Source organism: Dipodomys merriami, unplaced genomic scaffold (genome assembly GCF_024711535.1).
Source record: "Dipodomys merriami isolate MVZ:Mamm:240054 unplaced genomic scaffold, mDipMer1.0.p SCAF_44, whole genome shotgun sequence".
Classification (NCBI taxonomy): Eukaryota; Metazoa; Chordata; class Mammalia; order Rodentia; family Heteromyidae; genus Dipodomys; species Dipodomys merriami.
The window spans coordinates 6,168,907-6,186,691 of NW_027206002.1; the positions used below are offsets into that span (position 1 = coordinate 6,168,907).

The 17,785-nt window shown below is 48.7% G+C and overlaps 1 long non-coding RNA gene across 1 annotated transcript; it reads right to left on the reverse strand.

The window, feature by feature from the left end:
• Positions 1 to 10,882: 10,882 nt before the first annotated feature.
• Positions 10,883 to 17,568, reverse strand: LOC138808073 (uncharacterized). Its single transcript, XR_011366381.1, has 3 exons — positions 17,487 to 17,568; positions 15,768 to 15,896; positions 10,883 to 11,153 (listed from the first exon to the last, which is right to left on the reverse strand). It is a non-coding gene; the product is annotated as an uncharacterized lncRNA (long non-coding RNA).
• Positions 17,569 to 17,785: the final 217 nt, after the last annotated feature.

Below are 17,785 nucleotides of genomic sequence, written 5' to 3' on the forward strand. Positions count from 1 at the left end.
GGTGATGTGACTCAAAGTGGTAGAGCACTAGCCTTGAGCAAAAATGCTCAGGGACAGTGCCCAGGTCCTGAGTTCAAGCACTACAACTAAAAAAATAAAATAAAATAACGTACAGGCTAGTGCTGGGCATTGATGTGAAAAGATTTAACAAAATACTAGCAAACTGAATTCAACAGCATCTAAAACAGATCATACACTTTGAGTGGGATTTATTCCTGGCATGCAAGGCTGGTTTGACACACACATATCAACCAATGCAATATGTCACATTTACTGATGAGCAATATTGACCTGATTATATCAATCCACACAGAATAAGCATATGCCAACAAACTTTCCTGATATAAATCACTTAACTGTTAAAAGTTCTTCAACATAATAAAAAGGCCAATAATGAGAAATCCACAGCTAACACAATAACCAATGGGAAGAAACTGAAACCTGTAAGCCTGCTACAAAGTAGAAGATATCCATCCCACCACTGAAAGTACAATCATTCACACACAAACATATACACATACACATACGTAAACTTATACACATGTGCAAGAAAAGAGAATAGCAAATCAAAATGGAAGTAACAAAATTATCACTATTCACAGGTGACAATCCTATACATAGAATATCACAACCCACCAAAAATAAAATCATCACATCTGATGAGAGGATTCAGAAAAATTGAAGAATTTTTTAATTAAAAAAATTCAACATAGGGCTGGGAAGTTGGCTCAATGGTAGAGCGCTTGCCTAGCATGCATGAGGACCTGGATTCGATTCCTCAGCATCACATAAGCAGAAAAAAGCTGGAAGTGGCACTGTGGCTCAAGTGGTAAGGGCACTAGCCTTGAGCTGAAGAGCTGAGAGACAGTACCCAGGCCCAGAGTTCAGCCCCCATGACAGACAAAGAAAAAAGAAAAAAATCAACATACATTGCAACCTGCACCATTTCTGTACACAAATAATGACCTAGCCAAAAACAAAGTAAATAAAATAGCCAAGAAAATAATTCCATTTACAAAAGCATTTTGGAATAAACTTAACTGAGGAAGTAGAAGACTTAATAAGAAAAGAACGAAAACCGTAAGATATTCATGAAAGAAGTTGAAGCAGGCACTAGTAAATGGAAAAATACGAATAATACCGTTGCAACAATGAGAAGTACAAAATGTCATGTCAAAACCAGCTTTACAATGTCGGTGTGGAGGGGGGAGGGGGGTATGATTGGGTGGGGGGGAGGGGGGTATGATTGGGTGGGGGGGAGGGGGGAGGCTGGGAAGGGAGGTGAAGGGTAAACAAAGGAGGAGGCTGCAATGCTTGGTAAGAAATGTATTCATTATCCTGCCCATGTAATTGTAACCCCTCTGTACAGTATGTTCTCAAATAAAATAAAAACAAAAAAATAACAAAAAAATACGAATAATACGCTTCAAATATCCACAGGACTTTAAGCAAGGGGTAAGAAGGGAAAGTTCACCTATGAGAGCCAAGTTGTTGAAATCCCAAGTGTACTCTTCACAGATAAAGGAGGAAAGATAATCCTAAAAGTTACAGGAAACCATAGACACCCTCAAATAGGCAAAGCGATTCTGAGGGGTAGGGGAATGAAAGTTGGAAGGATTCTACTTTAAATGATACTCTGGGCCTTCCCTATTTTTACTGTCTGAGAGAATCTTGATATCTCTTCAAATGCTGCACTAGAGACCGTGTCTTAGCCTTTCATTATACCTCACGGACCATCCAATTTTCTACTTCCACCAGAAGTTCAGAGTCACACTAAGGCACCGCTTTTTTCCTGCAATCTCTCAAACTTGCTGCGTAAAAATGATGGCTGGTTTTATAAACTGTGATTCCTGTCATCTCTATTGCCATCAACTTAGACACCCTCCTTTTTGTTGTTGTTGTTGTTTTTGTTTTTGGTGGGTCATGGGGCTTGAACTCAGGGCCTGGGTGCTAAACACCCTCCTGTTTTAAGTGCATAATTTTGTTTTGCAAGACAAATGACAGTGTCAGGTAGCAATAAACAATAAAAAGCCTATTTCTGTAACGTCTGCACACCTCAGAATTGTAAAACTTGTTGCATCTAAGGTTTTAAAGTATTTCCTCTCAGCCAGGTACCAGCGGCTCACACCTGTGATCCTAGCTACTCGAAAGGCGAAGATCTAAAGACTGAGGCTGGAAGCCAGCCCCTGGGAAGGGGCTCTGCATCCTGGTGTGCCTCCACATGACTGGCCAACCATGGGCTGAAACCTCTTTTACAAATAAAGCTTCCCTCCTCCCGCATTGCTTGTCTCGGGAATTTTGTCACAGTGATGGAAAGCTGACAACAGACTGAGATTTGTAAGGAATTACAAATAGCCCTACCCTCCAGTCCCACAGTTCCTTCCCAACTCTGAAGCGACCTGCCTGGGTCACATCACTCTGTATAATAACCAGGAAACCCCCTAGGGTGTCTGTGAATGGACCAAGAAATGGCCACATCTCTGTGTGTCACGCGCAGCCTTGAGAAGAAGCAGGTGAGAGCCTAGAAGGTGGCAGATCCTCCATGGATACCTGCAAGGCCCCTAAAGGAGACCTCTCATGTGGCCTGGCCTGGCTGCAGCCCCAAAGGCGCTCACCTGCTCTAGAAATGCAGTACGATAGCCACGTGGGCCCAGCCATACATCTTGTTCACATGACACACATAAAGAGATGGAATTCTGAACCCCCACCCAGGCACACCCCACAGACAGCTGACCTTGACCCCTCCACCCGCCAACGAGGCACACACATCCCTGCATGTGTGCGTATACATACATGTACACACACAGACATATGCACAGCAACTCAAGAAGCTGAGAGCTGAGGATCACAACTCAAAGCCAGCCCCGCAGGAAAGTCCATGAGATTCTACCTCCAATGAACCATCAGAAAAGAGGAAGTGGTGCTGTGGCTCTAAGTGGTAGAGCATTAGCCTTGAACAAAAAGATCTCAGGGACAGTGCCCAGCCCCTCAGTTCAAGCCCTGTGACCAACAAAGAAAAGTCTCGATCAGTATTTTAAGAGCTTCCTCCAACACAGGAAAGCCCAAGCCAGGCACCGGTGGCTCACACCTGCAATCCTAGCTACTCAGGAGGCTGAGATCTGAGGATCATGGTTCAAAGCCAGCTCAAGCAGGAAAGTCCTTGAAAGTCTTATCTCTAATAAACCACTCAGAAAACTGGAAAGTGGCGCTGTGGCTCAAGTGGTAGAGCACTAGCCTTGAGCTGAAGAGCACAGGGACAGTGCCCAGGCCCAGAGTTCAAGCCCCACGACTGACAAAAACAAAAACCAAAACCAGAAAAGCCCAGGACCAGATGGCTTCCCTGTTAAATTTTTCTTTTTTTGGGGGGGGAGGGGGGGTCCAGTCGTGGGGCCTGAACTCTGGACCTGGGCACTGTCCCTCAGCTCTTCAGCTCAAGGCTAGTGCTCTACCACTTGAGCCACAGCACCACTTCCGGCTTTTTTTTTCTTTTTGCATATGTGGTGCTGAGGAATCGAACCCAGGGCCTCATGCATGCAAGGCAAGCGCTCTACCACTGAGCCACCTTCCCAGCCCGTTCCCTGTTAAGTTTTTCTTTTTTTTTTTTTTTTTTTTTGGCCAGTCCTGAGCTTGAACTCTGGGCCTGGGCGCTGTCCCTCAGCTCTTCAGCTCAAGGCTAGCGCTCTACCACTTGAGCCACAGTGCCACTTCCGGCTTTTTCTGCTTATGTGGTGCTGAGGAATCGAACCCAGGGCCTCATGCAAGCGAAGCAAACACTCTACCGCTGAGCCACCTTCCCAGCTCAAACCCAACTGGCTTGATAACATAGATGCAAAATTCCTCAACCATAATCCCACAGCACGAGAGGAACACATAATCCAGCACTATGTATTAGGCATGCAAAGTGTCTCAACATATGCAAACCAAGAAATAACACACAGCATACACAAAATATTTAATCATCTCAATTGACACAACAAAGCCCACTTGATGGAGTTTAGCAGAAAATACAATCATCTCAATAGACACACCAAAAAAAAAAAAAAACCCCATTTGAACTAATTTAACATCTTTCATATTAAAAAAAAAACCCTAAAAAAGTATAGAAGGAAGACAGCCCCAACCCAATCAAAGCCATGTATGGCAGATCCACAGCTTACTGCGTGGGAAAAAGCTGAGCCCTCAGCCCCAAAGACCCAGAGAACAGCACACGTCTCCATTGTTACCACTCACACTGGAGACCGTGTCAGAGACTTCTTCACCAGGACAACAACAAAGCAAAAACAGAGCCCTCCATACCACCAAGGAGGAAGTCACATGCTCTTCGCTTCCACACCTACCCAATCTCAAGATTGGAAGCTTATAAACAAACACAGGAAGGTTCATAAGAAACAAACCCACAAATGTCAGCAGCTTTTATCTGGGCACCAATTAACTTCAAAAAAAAAAAAAGACAACCGGAAGTGAAGCTGTGGTTCAAGTGGTAAAGCACCTTAAAAGGCTAGTTCCCAAGCCCAGAGGTCAAACCCTGTCAATAAAATAAAGCAAAAACAAAACTACTGAGAAAAAAATTTTTAAGCCATCCCATTCACAAGAGCTATAATAAAAAAAAATTCTAACTTGTTTACAAACTACTGATGTATATTTTGGCCATAAAAAAATGTCAAACTACAGTCTTTCATGAAATAGGAATTTCCTCCAATATCCCAGAATTGAAGCTTTGAGAATGTATGCATACGCATACACACAACACACACAACACACACAACACAACACACACAACACACACACAACACAACACACACACACACAACACACAGACACACACACACATATATCACCTAGAAATACTCCATGATCTACATATTGCTTTAAGGCTATATTTATTACATAATCTACAATACATAATATATAATAAAATAAAAATATTTTCAGAATGTTTTCTGCAATAATAATTCCATGGAACAAACCTTCTGGCGCTTTTCTTTTTTTGTGTGCTTGTTAGCGCCTAGGTACTGTCCCTGAGCTTCTGCGTTCAAGGCTAATTAACACTCTACCATTTGAGCCACAGCTCCACTTCTGGCTTTTTTTGTCAGTCAATGAGAAATGAAACTCATGGATTTTCCTGCCCAGGCTGATTTTGAACCTTGATCTATATATCTTAGCCTCCTGAATCGCTAGAATCACAGGCATGAGCTACCAGTGCCTGGCTCATGGTTGATCTTTTCTTTGTTGTTGGTGGTGGTCATGGGGTTTGAACTCTGGGCCCGGGCACTGTTCATCAGCTCTTCAGCTCAAGGCGAGTGCTCTACCACTTGAGCCACAGCGCCACTTTTGGTTTTCTGGTGGTTTATTAGAGATAAAAGTTTTATAGCCTTTCCTGCCCGGTCTGGCTTTGCACTGTGATCCTCAGATCTCAGCCTCCTGAGTAGCTAGGGTGACAGGCGTGAGCCATCAGTGCCCGGCTTGGTCCATCTCTTTAAAAAATCTTTTTAAGAATTCTTTTTTAAAACATTGCTTTCAAAAATCCTATTGGAATACATTGTAGAAACATCATAATCAACCCCACCCCTTTTACAACTAATGTGTGCTAACAAGAAAAAAATTTTAAAAACACATTCAACATTCTAAGTGCTATTCCTTAGAAGACCAAAGGTTCTCCAAATTGAAATTAGCCAAAAATGGTGTACACACATGTACACACATACATTCACACACACATACACATCCAAGAGGTAAAATGACTCAAGACACTTTGTCCAACTTGGCATTACTAACAACAGAATACAAACTACATACAAGTTTTATTATAAGAACATAATACTGTTCAAAGAGACCATGAATGCATGTAGAAAATACCAATTCCACATTGAATCCATTCAGACACCACTGGCCCAACAATGAAGGCTTCAAAATGTGTAAGAAAAAAAAATCAACTTAAAATACTTGGCTTTTTTTTTTTCCTTTTGCCTACTTGGTCATATAAAAACCACCTGTTCACGTAGTATGAGAAAGGTTTATTTGCTTAAGGCAGGAGACAGAGCGTGCTTTGTGACCATTTGTTAGCGTGACATAGAACCTATCCATTATTTTCTATTAAATATTTTTGATTGTTCTTGTAAAGGTGATGCACAGAGGGATTACTGTTTCGCAAGTCAGGTGATGAGGGCCTTTCTTTCTGGATGATGTCACTCCTTCCCTCCCTCTCTCCCAAGTTTTCCCTCCCATCCCCACCCACAAGTTGTAGAGTTCATTTTCCACACAGTGTCTAGTGAGCATCAAGCATCACCCTTCATCTCTCCATCTACTCATTATTGATGGGCAGGTGGGATGTGGTACTTGTGCCCAGACCCTGTTGACCTGGGGTGGGGGTGGGGGTAGTGGGGAGGAGAGGGGAAGAGTGGAGAAGAAAGGAGGAGGGAGGGGAGGAGGGGGGAGGGGGGAGAGAGGGGGCTGGCTCTGACTCTGTGCTCAGTGACACTAAAAGAGGATCTAGCCAATGGCGGGGCAGCGTCAGGATGTCCCGCCTTCCCCTGTGTGTGCACAGCCCCTGTCTCCCCGGCCTCAGCTTCTCCGTGCTGTGGTTTACTGAGAAGTCTCTGGCCTCCAGGAGCTTCCCCGTCCTGTCTCCCAAGCCCAGGCCTCCGGGAGAACCAGGCCAGGGACGGGAGCCCAGCAAGGACCCAGCAGCTTCAACTCCACCTTCATTAGTCAGAAGGCCTGGGATGGAAGTTTGCCCAGGCGACCTGGCTGGAAGCCAGGACTTCAGAGGAGCTGGAGGGGGTGCATGGAGCGGGCTCAAGGGGGGCTGATGGGAGATAGGGGGTCAGGGGTGTACGGAGAGCCCAGGCTCTGCTGACCCCCCCCCCCACTTAGAGCAAATGCCATCATCCAACCAAAGGCAAAACACAGGGCAGGCGGCTTCACCACTGGCCCAGGGGTGTTCCCTACTCTCCCACACCTGCCATCTCCCCAAATGTCCACCCCCCACACACAAACACACTCCAAGCCTTTGGTTGTCCCTCAAGTCTCTAGCACCCCTTCTTACCAAAAGCTAGGGTTCTACTTGCTCTGAGAGAAACTCTGCAGTCTGTCCCTCACCGCGCCCTCTATTCAAAATGGAATTCAAAGCCAGACACCAGTGGCTCACACCTGTCATCCTAGCTACTCAGGAGGCTGAGATCTGAGGATTAGGTTTAAAATCAGCTTGCACAGAGAATTCTCCATGAGAATTGGAGACTCTTATCTCCAATAACCCACCAGAAAACCAGAAGTAGCGCTGTGGCTCAAGTGGTAGAGCGCTCGCCTTGAACTGAAGAGCTGCGGGACGGTGCCCAGGCCCAGAGCTCAAGCCCCACAACTGACAAAAAAAAATAAATAAAAAATCTAATCCAAGATGGGCTGGCGGCGCACACCTGTCATCCTAGTTGAGATGTGAGGATGGAGGTTCAAAGCCAGCCCGGGCAGGAAAGTCCATTGAGACTCTAAAAAGGCAGAAATGGAGCTGTGTGGCTCAAGTGGGAAAGTGCCAGCCTCGAGCAAAATCATTAAGGGATAGAGCTCAGACCCTGAGTCCAAGCTCCAGGACTGGCACCCACGTGTACACAGACACGTACACACACAGATCAGAGGCCAGGAGCCCCGTTTCGGCCTTGTGAGTGCATAAACCTCACCTGAGCAGAGTGCAAGGGCAGAGTCCACCTGGACTCATAATGAAAACGGGTCTCACCTGCACCTTGACATCCAGCAGCTCAGCTCAGCCCAAGCTGAACACTGCCCCCCACCCCCACCCAGCCCCTCACTCCCAAGCAAAAGGCACAGGGGAGTCCAGAGACTAGCCTTCTCCATCCAGCCTCCTTCCCCCCATTTTTCAAAGACACACAATACGCCGAGGCCCAGGCCTTCCTGCCCAGAGCACAGGAGCTGAGATCAGAGCAAACAAACTCAGCCCGGGCTGAGCAGATCTATGCCAAAGGGAAGGGGGGAACTCTCAGATTCTTTGGGGCCACAAGACTTCTGGGATAGCCACCCCCTTTCTTCGCATAGGGGGTCTCGGGTTGACCCAAAGGGACCCAGGACTTCTGCTCCACACCGAGGCCCCATGCTGTCTGGGAAGATCTGGGCCCCAGGCTCCTCGGCCATCTTGGAAGCCAAGTGCATCCATATTCCCCTGTCTGCTGTCACAAAGGATCACAAGCTCAGGAACCAAAAAAGCGACACAAACTTACTTTCTCCGTCTTGAGGACATCAAAAGATGCACGTCTTCTGACCTCGCTCGCTGGGGTCAAAGCCAAGGCGCTGTGCAGCCCGGCTCCTCCAGGAAGCTCAGAGCTAAAATGGCAATTTTTTTTTTTTCTTGGTTTGAGAAGTGCCCGGATGTAGATCTCGCTGCCATCACTCAGCCCCGATGACTCTGCCCGGCCGCTTCCTCTTTATAAGGCCTTTCCTGATCTCATTGGAACCACCTGGAGATTCCAGGCAATTCTCAGCCCAGGTCAAGGCACTTCACATAATCATAGCCACCAAGTCCTGTTTCCATGGAAGGTAACAATCACAGGTTCCAGGGATTAAAATGTGGACGTGAGAGGAGTAAACTAATATTTCACCTGCCACAAGCTCTGTGGGAAGAATTTAAATTTTAAATAATCGTATCTTTTAACCCAGCAATTCTACCTCTAGAATTTACCCTACAGGCTTAACTATACTCTATTTTGACAGTTTTTACCTTCCTTAAAACCTGAATAGAGCCCGTACCACTGAAAATCAGCAGAAAATGAGCGAAATAACAGAGATCTTCCTTCATTACAGTATTTTAAAAGTATGCAGTACTCTCAAAATACACTTGTTCACACATAGTAGCATTCAAAAGCCAGCAAGTAAATTGCCAGGAGAAAAGCAGCTTGAGACATAATCTGTATCGAGTAATTTCATTTGGTAAAGGAGAATATACTTTGTAGCCAGGCATGGGTAGTTCACACCCTTAATCCTAGCTACAAAGGAGACCAAACTCGGAGGGTCCCGGTTCAAAGCCAGCCTAGGAAGGCAAGTCTGTGGGACTCTTACCTCCAATTTACCAACCAAACCCTAGAAGTAGAGTTTTGTGGCTCAAGTGGTAAAGCACTAGCCTTGAGTTAAGGGGGAAAAAAATAAAGCTAAGGGTCAGCAGCAGCTAGGCCCTAGTTCAAGCTGTAGTACCTGAACAAGAATAAACAAAAATAAGTCAAAGCCCGCTGAGCTTCACACACACCTGCATCCTGTAGGTTGTGTTTGTGCCGCTGCATCATAGGGGGCTGCCCTATGGTAGATACCCCACCTAAATCATTGATACATGTCAGGACAGACCCCAGACATTTCTCAAAGACTGTCTGTGTTGATCCTTTCGTATGGTTCCTCATGGTGTTATAAATTATTCAAAGAGCTCTTGGCAGATAAAAAGATGTGGTACCCCTGTATGAAATTCTGCCCCAATATAAATATAATTCATATAAATATGTATTCAACTCTAGAGGATAATTTCCTCCCCTTTGGCCAAAACCCAAGGGTCATCAATTCGCCTGTGTTCCCTTAAAACGCAGTGCTAAGGGCTGTCTGTATCCTTCTCAACACATTTTTGTCAACTACTTAAAGGGATGGAGGCCCCTAAGATGTTATGAATTACCTGAGAAGTCTTCCCTAAAATGAAGACAATTGTCTTCTGGTTATGCCAGTTCAGGCCATTCTACCGATAAAGCTTCGGGGGACTGAGCAGACAGGAGAGACAAATGCCCACACATTGCCAAATAATGACATTTGTATTTGGGGAGGGAAAAAATGCAAAAAAAGTTATCACCAGTTGACCTTTAGCTCAAGCTAAAGCGTGGCTTCCTATTGGTCCAGTGCCTTGGTTTGCAGCCAATCCTGAGGCAGATGCCTATTGGGCTGGGCGTTGGTCCTGGATGGTTGAGGGACACGAATGCATTACCTCGCCTGACAAGCTGTTGGGAAACCTTAACCCACACTCTGGATTCCTGTGGGGTCTCTCATCCAAGTCAGGCTTGAGAACCAGAATTTCCAGTGTGACTGTGTTGGCAGAAAGTTAATGAACAGCGCGGAAAGCTGGGGCTGATCATCTGCCTGGGGAGGAAGGACAAGATTGCAGCCCCTGGGTCTCTCCTTGAAATGAAGCAGGTTGGGATGGAGCTGGTGGGGGTCAGAGCCCGGAAATGGAAATCCAGCCACTCAAATCTCAAGTGAAACCTCACCGGGCTGGCTGTGATCTTCTGTTCCCTTGCTACCTCTCACCTCCTTTTCTCTCCTTTCTGATCATTACGACTCTTATTTGTTGCTTTAAGTGTATTTGCTTGTTTATGACAGATGCCAGGCCATGCAAGCTTTCTCACAGAACACAGATGGGAAAAGACTTGTTAAAGGAGTTTGCAAGTGAGCTGGGCGCTGGGCGCTGAAGCCTGTCAGCCTGCGATCTGAGGCTCACGGCTTGAAGCCAGCCCAGGCAGGAAAGTCCATGAGACCCTGACCTCCAGTTAATCACCAAAAAGCTAGAAGTATAGTACTATTTGAACAAAAACAGGGCCAGGGACAGAGCCCAAGCCCTGAGATCAAGCCCTAGGATACACACACACACACACACACACACACACACACACACACACACACACACACACGCTTGCAGGACAAAGAATGTTTCCTCCCCCCCCCCCCCCGCCCCCAGAGACCAAACAGAATTGTCTTCCCTTTCTCTACTTTCACCCATTAGGAAGAGGAAGGCCTTTAAGAACCTTGTCAACAACTTTAGGCCCATAGGTAGAATTCACTTGCTGAGTGCCAGCTATACACCAGCTCTACGATTCCGATTCAGACATCTCACAAGAGTCCCTTTGTGGTAGGTTTTATTGGAAGAAGGTGGTAGAATGTTGCAGGTGAAAATGTTGCATTCAGAGCCCAATCAGCATGTGTTTAGCTTCACCATCTGAGAGGTATAACTGTGGAGGCGTAGGTGAGCCGTCTCCCTTCTCTGCCTCAGTTTCTCTTCTTCTAAGTGGATAATACGACACGCCTGCTTTCTAAGGGTTCTGGAGGTTTGTTGATTTCCATCATGGCATGCACGCGGCATCTGCAAGAGGGGACTTATCATCATTGTCCATCAGGAGTCCAAGGTCCTGACAAGTACAGAGACACAGTATTAGTGTTAGACTGTAAGTAAAGCAGACAACAAAATTCTGTATTAGTGCATTTTGAAAGTGTCCTTTCATTTAGTTTCAGCTAAAATGGTTGTATGGGTGCTCCTGTGTGTGTGTGTGTGTGTGTGTGTGTGTGTGTGTGTGTGTGTGTGTGTGTGTGTGTGTGACTTGAACTTGGGGTCTCCGTGCTGTCCCTTTAGCTTTCTTTGTTCAAGGCTGGTGTCTCTACCACTTGAACCATGCCTTCACTTCTGGCATCTTTTGATGGTTCATTGGAGATAAGAGTCTCATAGACTTTCCTGCCCTGGCTGGCTTTGAACTGTGATCCTCAGATCTCAGCCTCCTGAGTAGATCATAGGCCTGAGCCACTAGCACGCAGCTCTAAAAATGGTGGCTGTTTTTTGTGTTTTGTCCTTGTTTTGGACAAAACAGATCCAATCCAGAGACATTCTTATCCACCATCTTTATGAGGCGAGCTGAGCATGCCCAGAGGTGTTCCTGTCCGCCATTTTAACCTTTCAAACATGGCTCAATGCTGACCTTGAGCAAGTGATGCCCCCAAATATGTCTACCATCTTTCCGTGTTGAACTCAGCACGTTGGGGAATATGCCCTTAAAGTGCTTTTCTCTATAAACAAAGTTAAGAAGAAAACAATCCCATCCTCCCTCTTGCTCTGTCGGGGTGGGGGTGGAGATTCTGATATTGCTTTGGGAATAAAGCACGGGGATCCTCTTATCTGAGCCGATGAGAAATGTGTCTCCACTCCTTTCCCTCTTGGCCCGGCGTGAGCTCGCCCACCTCGCCCGTGGGGGTTGGCTCCTTCATGGTTTGGTGAAGTGAGGCCTACTTCTTCCTCGAATCTCGGAGGGAAGCCGACCCAGTTTGGCTGAAGTGAAGTTTGCCAACGAAGCACCTATCTGCGCAGGCGCCCAGCCCAGCTCCTTGGGAACCTGCGGGAACTGTCTTTTAGGGATGGGTTCATACCCAGGCTTAGACAAATGGATCTGGAAAACAGAGAGCTTCTAAACGCATTCTTCCATCATTCTCTACAGGCAGGGAGGCCTCTGGCCAGTCTTCTGAGCCCTAACCTGGCTCTAAGGGAGTGTCTCATAACAGTGATGGCCATTGTAGACAGTCTATAACTAGGAGACCATACAGACCCCTAACCTAGGATCCTTCCAGCCAAGGATCTTCCTCCTGTGGCAGGGGAAGACTGGACACCCAGGAGCAAAGTTCCTTGAGTCCTTCCCTAAGCCATGGAAGATGCTGGTGCTCTTCCACTTGGGCCACACATCCAGTGCAGCTTTTTTGCTGGTTGATTGGACTATTCTTTCCCAGCTGGCTTCAAATTGCAATCCTCAGATCTCAGCCTCCGCCAGTGGCTAGGATTACAGGCGTGAGCCCTCAGCATGTGGCAAAAGATGCTGTTTTGTCAAGCAACTTGTGGAGTGTTTATCCATGCAATGCAATTTTTTTGGGGGGGTGGGGTCGGTAGGAAAAACAGTGTGCTGTTTATCCAGATCCCACCAAAAAAAGAAAACTATTGCACATATGGGGAAACTGAGACCCAGGTGACAGGATTACCTCAAGTTCCAGTATGTTAGAAGCAGGACAAAAATGGGGACTAGAATCCACATCTCCTGACTTTTTCTTTTTTTTTTTGGTCAGTCATGGGGCTTGAACTCAGGACCTGTGTGCTGGTCTTGATCTTTTTCATTCAAGGCGAGCCCTCTACCACTTTAAGCCACAGCGCACTTCTGGTTTTCTGGTGGTTCTTTGGAGAGAAGAGTCTCATGGCCTTTTCTGCCCACGCTGGCTTTGAACCATGATCCTCAGAGCTCAGCCTCCTAAGTATCTGGGATTACAGGCGGGACCCACCAGCTTTGCTCCTGACTTTTTATCCAGCCTCTGACATCGGCTCCGGTGGTCGCATGAGTCCCGTGAGCCTACGTTTGTCGTTTGTTTTCAGGTTGACCTCCAGTGCAGAGCCAAGCTATTCTTTCTCTGGCCACGCTCAGAGCCAGCTGCTTCCCGTCCCTCCCTGCCTCTGCATGCCCAGCGCTGCCGGTCCCCACAGGCCCAGGAGTACCAACTCCTCCGTGCTCTTACCCCCGGGCTGCCATGACTCAGAGAGGCAAACACTGGGAAGAGAAGCCACCAGGCGCTTCCGGCTCACGCCTATCATCCTAGCTGCTTCAGGAAGCTGCGATCTGAGGATCGTGGTTCGAAGCCAGCCTGGGCAGGAAAGTCCGTGAGACTCTGATCACCCATGCACCCACCCAAAGGCAGAAGTGGAACTGTGGCTCAAAGTGGTAGAGCGCTTGTCTTGAGCACACAAGCTCAGGCACAGAGAAGAAGTGATGTTTTGTGATCCTGTCCTGGTCCCTTAGCTGTCTACAGTCGGTGTGCTTCTGAGCTGTGTCTCGTGACCTCGCAGACTCCGTGTCATTGGCTGTAAAATTAGGACAAGTTCAGGTACCCTGAAGCTACCACCAAAGTGGCATTCCATGAGGTCTTCCTTGTGCAGGATTGCCGTGAAAATAGAGAGGACACATCTAGACAGCCTGGAACAAGCCAGGTGTGGTGGTGCACACCTGTAATTCCTGCTTTTGGTTTATTGTTGAGAAAGGGACTCACTTTTTGCTTGGGTCAGCCTGGAATTCAAGCTTTCCTGTCACCACCTTCCAAGTAGCTATGGGCCGAGATGAGAACTTTTAGCCTGAGCTGGCCCAGAACCTCGATCCTCCCATTCTCCTCTTCTGAGTAGTTGAACTGATAGACAGGAGTGGCCACCGCCATGGCCCGCCAGCTGATGCCAAGGTTCTGTCTGCATCATCGGGATGCCTTCATCTCTGCATACTCGGATGCTGCTCATCCACATACCTGTCTTCAGAGAGAGCTCTGCCCACCTCGGACTGCTCCACCTGGGGGGCGGATGATTCCAGAAGCAGAGCGTGATCAGCCTGTGGAATGAGCGCTGGGGTCACTGGCGCTGGGGTCCGTCAACCAGGCTCCATCCCAGCTCCGCAGACAAGTTTACTTCACATTCCCGAGCCTCAGTTTTCCCATCTCTACAATGGGAAGAACTCCCCTTGCAGGGAAACACTCCGAATTCACAGGTGCATGATCATCATATACATGGAGTACTGTGTGTGTAAAGAAGGTGTGTTTTTTTTGGGGGGGGGTCACATAAATTCTAGGACTTGAACTCAGGGCTTGGGCACTGTCAGTTTTTTTACTAAAGGCTGGAGCTCTGCCCCTGGAGCAATGCTTCTGCTTCTGGCTTTTTGGTGGCTAAGTGGAGGAAAATAAGAGTCTCTAGTATGTTCCTGCTCAGCCTGGTGAGTTACAGGCTGTGTTACAGGCGTGACCCCCGGGGGCCGGTGTGGAAGTTTTAGTGTGTTGGCTCATTCTTAGCAAATGGCCCCAGAATATTAACTCTTACAGGATTTGCTCTCAGATCGGCCCTTTCTGTCCAGAAAGAAATCAGAGGCAGAGTGCCAGGTTGGGTTCAAGTGACTTTGAATGGAGGGCTGATTTTGTCACAAACTAGTTGGGCATGGCTTTATCTTGCTCTGTGCCTTTGTTTCCCCATCTGTAAACCAAGGGGACGTTCCCGGAATAGGGCTACTGAGAAGATGGTGTAGATGCTCCCTGGGTTCCCTGGGTCTTTGAACCACCCCCCTGGAGAGCAGGACCAGGAAAGGCGTGGCAAAGAAGGTTCTAGACTCATCCTCCCATCTTAGTTACCCAAGAGGCTGAGATCGAGAGCAGGGCTTATGTCTGTGAGACTCTTCTTTCCAATAAACCAGCAAAAAAAAGCCAGAAGTGGAGTGTGGTCCAAGTGGTAAAGCACCAGTAGACTTCCTCCAAGCTACTCTGTGTGTGTGTGTGTGTGTGTGTGTCTGTCTGTCTGTCTGTCTGCATCCTGATGGTCTAACACTCTGCCCAAGGAAGACACATGGTCTGTGTCTGCCCCCTCCCCGCCATACCTCCCCAGCCAGGGAAAGCAAAGGCAACCTTCTTCCCCAAGGTCAGAGACACTAGGAGTGAGGCTGACTGGCCTCAGCAAAATGAGGCATGGTACAGGGCTGCCGGGAATCCAAACGCTCAAGCTTAACACCATCTAACTTCCCTTAAGATTAAGGATACACACACGATGGTTTTAGGAGAAATGAAGGTGGATAACTTACATGAAATAGCCCCTCATGTACTGCCCGTAAGATGAAGGGATCAAAGTCATTTTTCGGGGGAGATAACTTGAGGCCAGATAACTTGAGGAAACTGAGGCCCAGTGAAGGCCATGCAGAAATACGGTATTTGGAAACACCGAAGTGCCACCTTTGCTTCAAAGATGGCATACTTCAGGATGCATCCCTTCCGGAGCAATGTGTTTCTCACCCCAAGAATTAACGCTTGTCCTCCGGTAAGAGGTAGTGGCCTGAGAAAAATGTCCCCCCCAATGTAAGCCACCTCCTCCCCCAACATGCAGATAACAGTCGCCTTCCACATCTCAAGGCTAAGGATCTGGTTCCTGGCAGGATGCATTCTACCCTGGAAGGAAGGCCCAACACATCAGCTCCATTTTCAACCTGTCGCCATTCGGAGGAGATGGTGGTATGATGAGAAGATGGTTAACCGGGTCAGGGCTCACAGAATCCACGGCTCCCTAATCACACAATGAAGTTCTTTCCTATGAAAGTGGGGTGCTTCCTGAAGACCTGCAAGGATTTAGAGACCTGGGGTTGTTTGTTGTTTGTTTTGGTAAAATTCCTTTTCCTGCTCCTCCCCACATAGCTGGGAAGGATGGAAGCTGTTTCAGTGGACCCGCCGATGCCTGAGGACAGAGCTCATCTGTCCCAGGCCCAGCTCTACCCCTCGGAGCCGCTGGCCCGCCCCCCCAGGGAGACTGTGGCTGGGATTGACAATGAGCTCCGTTCTCCTCGGGGGAGACAAAGCTTCAGGCCCTGCTACCTGCTTGACCGAGCCATTGTGGCTGGAGGAGAAAAGGCCTTTGTGAGGAGCATCCTGGGGTTCAATGGGGCCCTTTTGTCTGCCCTGGAAGATGCCTCCATGCCCAACGGGGAAGGCCCAGCCCCCTCCCGGAGCAGATGGGGACCCTGAGGTCCAGAGAGGAAGGGCAGCCCCCTGCCCTAAAACACCAAACATACCCACCTCTCAAAACACAGGAGGGGCTTGGTACTTCCTGCCTGTAATCCCAGGTGAGAGGACTTCGAACCCCAACCCTGCAATTAAGTGGCCCCTCAAAGGTCAAGTGCAATCTAAACATCCCTCCCCCCTCCTCTCTCCTCTCTCCTCTCTCCTCTCTTCTCTCTCTCCCTCTCCCTCTTTTTCTCTTTCTCTCTCTCTCTCTTTCTCTCTGCTGATTTAAAAGGATCAGGCTGATAGGCATGCCCACTCTGTTTTGATTTTTAATTTTCCTTTTAGTAGTAGCCGGGGCTTGAACTCAGGGCCTCATGCTACCTTAGGCAAACACCCTGCCAGCCACTTGAGCCTCACTCCCAGCCTTTTTCTGCTTTAGTTATCTTTTGGATAGGGTCTCAAGTTGTTGCCAGAACTGCCCTAAGACGGTGATCCACCTACTCACGCCTCCCAAGTAGCTGGGATTATAGACAAGAGCTACCACACCCAATCGAAGAGATCTTTAGATAACACAAGCATCCCTGCCCCGCCCTCCCCCTTACACCTACTGAGTGAGTGTGCGGAAGGGTGGATGCGTAATTAGCGTGCTGGTGGCAATCACTTGGCAATGCATGCGTAAACCGTCCTCCTGCAGATCAGGCAGTGCTGCTACCAAGCTGGGGGGGAACTAAAAATTGAGCCAAAGGCAAACCACTCCACCTCGCACCCCAGGCCTGTCCAACCCAGTTCAAACGCAGTGATGGGTTTGGGGAATGCCTATCAGCAAGAGGCTGTGAGATCAGAGGTCAAGGTTCAAGCCAGCCAGGAGAGAAAGGTCTAAGGGGACTTCATTGCCTGGGCTAGATGCCGAACTGGAGGCCTGGCACGGGTGGTGGAGCACCAGCCGAGCAAGTCTCTGTTTTCCCTGGAGCCCTCCCCAGTACTGCCGGCACAAGCACACGCATGCACACACGCGCAGGTGCATGCACACACCCGCATACACACCACACACGCGTGCACACGCTTGTGTACACATCTATGTTCCCCGTGCATGCAGGAAGAGGTGGATGGAGGGCCGGCACCAGTGGAGATCTGGAAAGCCCCGGGTCTTTCTGTCCAGGGCCCCTGCGTATCTTTTCCCTTCTCCCGGCTCCCATCCAGGCGCGCACCTGTTGGTCCGTCCGTCTGTCCGGGAGCGCCTGGCAGGGATCCGAACCCGCGGCCGGGGGGAGCGGAGGGCGCGCGGCGCGGGGATCCCGGGCCTGGGCTGGGCCGGCTGCGGGGTGCGGGGCGGGGCGGAGCCGGGGCGCCCAGCCCCCCCCCCCCGCGTCCCCGATCGGCCCCTGGCACGGGCGGCGGCGGCCTGGCCGGGCGCCAGGCCGGGTCCGCACCCGGGGAGAGCCGGCGCCTCCTCCTCCTCCGCCGCCGCCGCCGCCGCCGCCTCCCGGGCCCGGGACCCTCCCTCTGG